This window comes from Quercus suber, unplaced genomic scaffold (assembly GCF_002906115.3).
Source record: "Quercus suber isolate HL8 unplaced genomic scaffold, Cork oak 2.0 scaffold_80, whole genome shotgun sequence".
Taxonomy (NCBI): Eukaryota; Viridiplantae; Streptophyta; class Magnoliopsida; order Fagales; family Fagaceae; genus Quercus; species Quercus suber.
Window position 1 is genome coordinate 1755176 of NW_027069545.1, and position 6132 is coordinate 1761307.

Genomic DNA, 6132 nt, shown 5'->3' on the forward strand with positions numbered 1-6132 from the left:
TGATTGCAAGCGTGTATTCTAGGAGATGTGGGAGTTATAGGATGTACCTCGAAGGTGATAGTCCCATCAAACAGTTATGATTGTGTGTGAGTTAAAGTGATTTTCTCATATCTCAAATCGTCATAACATGTATACACTTATGCAATTTTGCGATGTTTTTCACACATAACATGCAATATTCTTTGCTACTCTTGATACATGTGCAGGTACAATGTGATTTGGCCATCACAAGGTTTACATGTGTTAATGTATGCTCACTAAACTGTCTTGACTTGTTTTTGAAATATAAAATTAATTAGACTTGTTTAGTGTATGTGTGAGTTTTTGGGATTGATGTGCTTAACATTTTTGTTGTTGAGAGATGTTATTGAGAGCTTAAAATGTTAATTGGATCCTTGGTTGAGTTACATGCTTAATTGCATTCATATTTGTGTTTTTCCCTTCTTGAAAAACTGTCTTTAGCAATCTTGACACCTCTTCGACACCTCTCGACACCTGGCCTATCTGTTGAGATCTTAAGCTGTTTCTTATCGCAATCTCGATAGCTGTCTCGATAGTTGGTGGATCAATCGAGAAAGTTCCTGGACCCTCGATAGCTTCTCGACACCTGGTGGATCAATCGAGATTCTTTAATCGTGTCTGATGAATTCTTCCTTGACACCTCTCGATAGCTGCATCTGTCGACGTTCTGTTATCTCGACACCTATCTCGATACCTCTCGACACCTCTATCTATCGAGAATTACTAAGGATCTATATATAGGTTCTGTGCGATCCGGACTTCATTTTTCTCGATCTGTCCGTGGCTGTTCACCTCCCAAACACTCTCCTCTCTCCCTTAAAACTCTTTCTCAAGTTTTTTTTAGAGATTGATCAAGTTTTCTTCACTTGGTAAGTCTCTAATCCTTCATTTTCATGCATTTCATTCTTTGAAACCTAAGTTTTTGAGATTTTTTGCAAATTTGGAGTTTTTCAAAATCAAAGAGGTTTTTGCGATTTTTTTTGGGATGGGTTTTGAAGATTTAATCTTAAAAACTTCATTCATTGCATTCCATGTGCACTATAACTATATTTTCATGCATTTAGATGTGTGTTATATATGTTAAAATGTTTAAATGCTGGTAGGTTTAGATTGGGCTGAGCCTATGATGCTTTTTGCTTTGCACGTCACATGCTTATACATTTTCATGCATACATACCTTACATTCAGTATATTTCTATATATTTGAACTGTTTGGAGCTTTTCTGATTGTCTCTCTCTCCCTCCCTCTCTTTCTATTTACGTTAGTCGTGTCTATGGCACTTAAACGTAAGTTTGCTCTGTCTCGGAACCCTCTTCATTCCGGGGTATATTCGTCTTCTGATCCTACCCCTTCTCATATTCGGTTCCGTGATAAGGGCGCCCGAAAGGACTTCTCAAAGAACTTTTCTCGACAAGGTGTTTATTCGGAACGCCGAGTCATTTTAGCAGACTTCGCTGACATTGACCTACCCACTATCATTCACAGTTGGGGTTAGGAGTCACTGTGTGACATCCTGGTCACTTGTCCTTCTATGCTGATTTAGGAGTTTTACTCCAACATGCATGGAATTGATTCTTCAGTACCTCTCTTTCATACTCGCGTTCGAGGTATGCGCATTGCTGTCACACTGCAGCTTGTTGCGGATGTGCTCCGTGTCCCGACGGTAGAGCATCCTGACTACCCCGGTTGTGACCATCTGAGGACTGTGTCCAAAGACGAGATGATGTCTGCTTTCTGTGAGTGCCCTTCTCTTTAGGGTGATCGTCAGTTTACACCATGTAGGCCTTTTGCTAAAGGTCCTAGATTCATGAACATGGTGATGACCTTTGTTTTGCACCCACTCTCTCACTATAACTCTATCACAGAGCCTTGTGCTCGATTTTTACTTTCTTTGTTAGAGCACCTCACTATAGATTTTCCTTCACATTTTATTCTTTCTATTATAGATGTGTTTAGGGATACGGCTACCCGTGATAAGTTCATTTTCCCTTTGGCTATCACGTAGATTCTATGCCATTTTTCTGTTCCTTTTCCCTCTTTCGATCACTTTTCTGTCATGTGTGCCATAGATTCTGCTATCGTAAAACGTAGCGAGGCGCAGTTTAGGTCACGACAGTCGGATTCAGTAGCTCCTCCCACTCCTTCTGCTCCATCCACATCCGCCCCCTCCTCTTCTATGAGCAGAGTGACTCTAGAGGACATCATGGCGCAGCTTCAGCGCATGGATGCTCGCCTCGACACTCTCAGTGATGAGTTGTGTCAGGTGAACACCCGTGTTGGATGCATTGCTCGACATCAGGCTGAGATGGGTGGTTATACCATGCCTTCCACTCCTGTGGCCCCTGCGGACGAGAGTGATGCTAATGATGCTGATGATGATGATGATGATGTTGATTCTACTGATGAGGATGATAGTGATGCTAGCTCACCCAGCGATGACGAGATGTCTACTTGACACTCTTCCCTTTGTCACTCGTGACAAAAAGGTGGAGTAGGTTTGGTTATGAGAGTAGTCATACTTAGGGGAAGGGTTAGCATAAGAGATTTTTGTTATGGGGAGAGTGCATTTTGCGGGATGTAGTGAGGATTACTTGTATCTTTTTTCTCTTTTCTTTACTTTAGATACATTTATTCTTGTACTTTGGGTCTTGTGACCATTATTGACATACGTTGTACTTGTCTTCTTTATATGTTGATTATATTTCTTTCACTTATCCTTACATGTGTTGTTTCTTTTCTCTCTTTATACACATGCTTCTTATTACTTGTATGCAATCTATTATTTATGTTTCACACAAAGATGCCTTGATGAGTTTTGTTTAAAGTGTTTCAAAAATACAAGTTGTCAAAGTCTACTTGCTATAAACTCTCTTCTTGCAAAATTTTTCAAGAGTTTGTGTTAGGATAGATTTTATTATAATCAACAAGTGAATATGAGTTGAATGATTTATGACTTCTCTCATATCTCATTTGTTTGTTGTGGTTTTGTCACGGATTGCCAAAGGGGGAGATTGTTAGGACATATGTGATTCACTTGTTAGGAACATATGTCACTACTTTATATAATTGGCTAATCCTTTGACAAAACGCACTTTACTTGTATTTAATCTAGGATGTGTTTAATACTTCAAGAAACTTTGTTTCAAGATCAAGTGTTGAACTAAAGAACTTTGCAGATAACAATCTTCTCTAGTTGGTGATTGAAGTCGTGTACTGAGATCCGTGCAATTGGTTAGTCACATACTTGGGAGCCGTACATCAAAAGAAGAAATTTTCACTACAGAACAAGTCCAATTGCGTATTGGGGTAAGGGTTCAACTATAGGTTGGTATAAGGTACTAGGATTCCTTTAATTGTAACCGCTTGTTGTGATAATAGTGGAATTTCGGGAGGGGTGACCTGAAAATCACCCAATAGGGTTTTTGCCATGTAGGTTTTCCCCATTCGTAAAACAAATCACCGTGTCAATTTAATTTCTACTGCATACTTAGTTTAGTTGGTGATTTGTTTGTGCTACCACGTGCTTTGCATGTTAATTAACTTAATTAATTCACTTGGCTAAATTAATTGGTTAATTTATCAAAAGGGGTCAATACACGTTTGGCCTATCAAGTATGTGAACGGTGCATCTAATGCAAGGGGGTTAGGAGTTGGAATTGTCATGGTGTCTCCCAAAGGATTGAGAATGGAAAAGTCACTCAGATTGGGCTTTCGCACTTTGAACAATGAGGCCGAATATGAAGCCCTTATTGCTGAATTATGGGCAGTGCAGAAGCTTGGTGCCGAAGAGGTAGAAGTATTCTTGGACTCGAGATTGGTGGTTAGTCAGATAGAAGGAAGCTTTGAGGCAAAGGATTAATGCATGTTACAGTATTTGAAGTTGTTCCAATCCCTTCGGTAGAGTTTCCAAAAAGTTAGTGTAGTTAGAGTGCCGAGGAGTCGGAATCGCCATGTTGATTCATTAGCCACATTGGCTTCGTCTTCAGAAGAGCGTATCCCTCGGATGATTTTTATGCAGCTACTAGAGTAACCAAGCATTGAGCGACAAACAGTGGTAGAGGTTGCTTCGACAAAAACACCGAGTTAGTAGGATCCTTATGTTGCGTTCTTATCTGTTAGATCTTTATCGACAGATGTGAAAAAGGCAAAGAAGGTGTGGAGAACGTCATCCCATTTTTGGTTATTCGAAGATAAGAAGTTGTATCAACGTTCATTTGGAGGGTCATACTTGTTATGTTTGCACCCTAGATAGACCACTGAGCTATTAGCCGAGCTTCACAAAGGAGTATGTGTAGGGCATCTAGGTGGAAGATCACTAGCCCACCAAGCGATGACTCAGGGATTCTGGTGGCCGAATATGCAACAAGAATCAAATGAATATGTAAAGAAATGTGATCAATGCCAAAGACATGCTCCTATCCTGCACTGACAGGGCGAAAATTTAAACCCGATCATTTGCCCTTGGACCTTTGCTCAATAGGGGCTAGATATAATTGGACAGTTTCCTCGGACTCCGGGGAATAAGAGATATGTGGTGGTTGCTACAAGCTATTGTACCAAGTAGGTAGAAGCCGAGGTCGTGGCCAACATCAAGGATGTGGATGTGAAGAAGTTCATATGGAAGAACATAGGTACGAGATTTGGGGTTCCCCGTGTGCTAATATCCGACAATGGGCTTTAGTTCGATAGTAAGGTTTTCTATAAATATTTTGGCGGACTTAGGATAACCAACAAATACTCGTCACCAGCATACCTTCAAAGCAACAGACAAGCGGAGGCAACGAACAAGGCAATAGTTAATGGCTTGAAGAAGAGGTTGGAGGAGGTGAAAGGTAATTGGGTTGAAGAGTTACCGAACATCTTATGGGCCTACCAAAAATTCCTAGAAAGTCAACGGGTGAAACCCTCTTTTCCATGACATACGATACCGAGGCAGTCATACCAATAGAAGTCGGTTTATCAAGCATGGGGGTGGCTGATTTTACACAAAGCAGCAATGACGAGCTTATGGTAGAGTGTTTAGATGCATTGGAAGAGAAGCGGGAAATGGTGGCTGTTCGGCTTGCAAATTATCAGCAGAAGCTGGCATAGGGATATAAAAGAAAGGTAAGGCCTCGAGGCTTTGTGGCAGGAGATCTCGTTTTGCGGAAAGCTCTAAGAAACATGAAATACTAGAATGCTGGTAAATTGGCTCCAAATTAGGAAGGGCCTTATTGAGTAACAGCAACAGCCAGAGCAGGAGCTTACTACTTAGAGGACATGGAAGAAAGGCCTTTACCCTGACTATGGAATGTCTACAATATGAAGAAGTACTATCAGTAGATGAGAAAGAGATGTTGTAAAATGTGTTGGAAGTTGTAGATAGTTGTAAATGAAGAAAATGGAAAGAGATTAGCTGCATTGTTCAGAGTTTAGTTAGCACCTTAACAAATTTTTCTAAGGATAGAATCCTGGCCTTGGCTTGACTCCAGTCACCGACTAAGTGGAAACCTTAACAAATTTTTCTAAGGACAAAATCCTGGCCTCAGCCTAACTCCGGTTACCGACTAGGTAAAAACGTTAACAAATTTTTCTAAGGATAGAATCTTGGCCTCGGCCTAACTCTGGTCATCGACTAGGTGGAAACCTTAACAAATTTTTCTAATGACAGAATCCTGGCCTCAACCTGACTCTACTAATTGACTAGGTGGAAACCTTAATAAATTATTATAAGGACAGAAACCTTGATAAATCTTCTAAGTTCATAAACTTGGTCATGGCGTAGACCCGGCCATTGATCAGGTAGCAACAATAATAAACCTATCCCCCAAGAAGAGGGACTAGTTCTTGGCTAAAATCACTAATAAGAAAAAGAAAGAAAAATATGGGTCCGTTTGGATAGCACTTATTGTTGCTGAAAGTTGCTGAAAACTGATTGTTGCTGAAAACACTGTAGCAAAATAATTTTTAAATGTGTAAATAGTGTTGTGGGACCCACGTTTAATATTTTTAATACATAAACAGTGCATGAACAGTGCGTGAACAGTACACGCACTGTTCATGCACAGTAAATTTTGTCCCCTCCCAGTCAACAAGTGCGGCCAAAGAAAAAAAAAAAAAAAAAAAAAAAA